The sequence below is a fragment of the Ricinus communis genome, chromosome 6, assembly GCF_019578655.1.
Source record: "Ricinus communis isolate WT05 ecotype wild-type chromosome 6, ASM1957865v1, whole genome shotgun sequence".
In the NCBI taxonomy this organism is placed as follows: Eukaryota; Viridiplantae; Streptophyta; class Magnoliopsida; order Malpighiales; family Euphorbiaceae; genus Ricinus; species Ricinus communis.
Window position 1 is genome coordinate 9,403,451 of NC_063261.1, and position 3,412 is coordinate 9,406,862.

Sequence of the window (3,412 nt, forward strand, 5' to 3'; positions counted from 1 at the left end):
AGAATCATTCATTAAATAAATAAATAACAAGATTCATACAAAAGTAAAAAGGCTAAACTGAACATTTATGAAAACTAGTATAATATATTTAACCTAATGGTCATTCTAATTTAATAGAAAGACATAAAACAATAAAGTAAAAGCTCCTTCTAAATCAAGAATTTCTTCAGGTAGGAAGATGATTGGTCCTCACTCTCCACTTCTTGAAAAGCTCCTTAGATCTTACAAAGAGTAATGAAACTAAAGCTAAAGTGTTTATGGAAGAATTGTAGAGAATTGTAGAAAGAATAGTGGTGGATAGATGCAGAGAGCAGATAGGAGAAAACTCTCCTCCTCCTCTAGAATTCGGTTTGCAGAGATATACATAGAGAAGAGTCCTCCTCTAAGTAAGTCTTCTTAGAGATAAGTATACCAATACAAGTCTACATGAGAGATAAGAATATAGGTATCTTTATCTCCACCAAGTACTATTCCATAAATAACTCTTAATCTAAATCCTAATAATTATACAAAATGACTAAAATGTCCCTTGAGCTTTGTAATTTTTTGCCAAGCCTTACAAATAGCAGTCCATACGTCTTGATCTTAGGCCTTAACATGAACATGTCCAATTAAGCTCATTTTTGAGTATTTTTCTTCTTGGCTAATATTACCTGAAAATAGACAATTAAACTTAAATGAGGTATAAATATTTATTTGTTCACCATATTATATATAGAAATCATATCAATAAAGCTCTAAAATCCTAAATATCTATATATATTTGGACCTATCAATACTAAGCATTTTTTTATAATTGATGTTTTATCAATAATTAATTCTTGCTAATCACATAAAATTAAAATATGGATTAATTTCTTATTGAATTGCTAAGAAGTAGAAAAATACAATGTACTTTTGAAAACAATTTTCTCTTTTAAATGTCAAAGCCCATATATAAATTAAATAACAACTAATTAGTCTCAAAATATGAATGCTTTGGCCAATCAATCTAGCTTAATTAGGTCCCAAATTTAACTCTTAACTCATTAATAATTTGTCTAGAAATGATTAGCTATCAATAATGATTTGTTATTTGACTTGAGCTCTAAATTCTTATAAAAGTGTTAGTAGAATACCAGACCATGTTATCTAGACTACTTATTCTGATGGCTAACTCATTATAGAAACTTTAGGAGTATAAGAGAATTAATTTATGATTGTGTTATACACCTGGTCTTGGGGTGATGCTCTTATATAAAACTCAAGGTTGTTATTATCTTATTAGGGTTAAAATAGTCTTTATGGAGAAATTTCAATCTTATTAGGATTGGTCTTCTTATAATTGTATCATGTTACATATCTTGGTCAGATACCCTAGTTGGAGTTCAATTAGGAATAATCATTCATGAGACTTGTAATTTTAAGTAGGAATCAAAATTGGTCAACCCTGGTTTATTTGGAGTATTATGCTCAGCCTTATTCTAGCTGGTATTATTAGTCTATATCTTTTATATGAGTGTATCTTTGCTCGGTTAAGTCATGCTTTGTTGAACTCAGGCCACTATCCTTATATAATTCCAAGGTCATATAACCAAGCAAATGACTATCATATGGACAACATGTGATTATGATCTCACCTTTTGGAATTTGCATCTCGTTTTAACATGATGTAACTATATCTCGAGTTCTCGATTTTTCAAATTTTAAAAATGCATAGTAGGTCAAACGGTTCTACTATCATATGACGCTTTATAGTTTATAACCAATATGATGGGTTTGACTTCCTGCACATGACATATAGATGAAAGCATCCCATGACTTTATAATATTTCCATTATCATGATGTTGATGCTGGCCCAAAAGTATGGGCTTTATTAATTATTTTTGGATCATATAAATGTTACCATCCACTTTTTGGATATAGATATCGAGAAAATTACGGAAAATCTGATTGATGAAAGTTACTGCCTTCTCGAGTCTCTGAGATTAAGGAAGGGTGAGTCTGAGTAAAGGATGGGAATAATTGGACTTAAATTACTTTTCCAGGATCAATTTGGACTCAATTGATAGAAAAAATAAAATTTGAAGGGTGAAATAACAGTTTTTAGAAGTTCAGGGACTAAATCGTTAAAGTTTTTAAAACCTTTGCCCCTTAGAGCCGATCGGCTGAGCATAGAGCTGAATCGATTCTGCACAGTGCTGATTGGCCGTTATTCAAAATCTGACGCCATTTTATGTATATTTTCAATCTAAAACACCAAAAAATTGGTAAAAATAAATTTCTAGATGTTTATGATAATTATTAAATTTTTTAAATATTTTTAATGACAATTATTTGAATATAAAAGATTTAATCCCTTTTTATTTAATATTAATATGATAAAGGGAATGGATAATTATAGTTTATTTTTCAAATATTTGAATACTTATCTATCTTTCCTAAGGTTTCCTAACCCTATTGCTATAAATAGATTGATACAGTCTAGCTCTAGGGTGGGAGCCTCATTCCTCAAATTTCTTTTTAACTATAGAGATACATCAACATATACAAAGAGTTGATTTTTAGTAAGCCACTAAGAAAGAGCTCCAAATTAGGAAACCCATTGAAGAACGACAAAAGCTTTTCTGAAATCCCAAAGCATAATTAGATTCCCAATCAATCTTTGATTCAACAGCTTCCTCGTCTTTTGAGACTCGTAGAACAACAACAAACGGTGACAATTTGAGGGTTCCCTTACATCCAGATTATTAACATCCCTTTCCCAATTGGTTCTTTTGTATTTATTTATAGAAACATGATTAGGAATGTCTTTCTAATTATTGATATTTCTTTCACATGATTCACATGACTAGACTAGCATTTCTTTCCATTTAACATATGCTGATTTTATTGGATTTTGAATCTGATAATAAGAACACAGAGTTTTGAATCTAATGATATGATTTTATTGGATTTTGAATTTGATTAGTTAATGAAGAGTAAATATAATTGATTTATATGTCCATGTAGATGATTTAAACTTTAAGCTTGTATAATTAAAATTTGGGATCTGTCTTGGAATTCCATATTAGGTTATTGTTAGTTTTATTTTAGGGTTTTCATCATTATATTTCATTTTTTTATGTTAAATTTTACATGTTTTAATTGAATTTTTAACCTCTGTGTTTGTGAAAATTGGCTCTGGGCATGAGAAACTGAGAAAAATTACAGGAAAACCACCCTAAGCCCCATAGAGCCGATCAACTCAATGTAGAGCATATTCGGCTTTGTGTTGAGCCGATTGGATCTACACCTTGAGCTAATTGGTGTGCATGATTTTAGTCTAATTTTTTAGTTTCTAATGTATTTTGGCAATTTTATGAATTATAACTTAGTTTTAGGCATTTTGTTTTCATTTTGTAGTTGTAGATGGGGTGTAATAGCTAGATT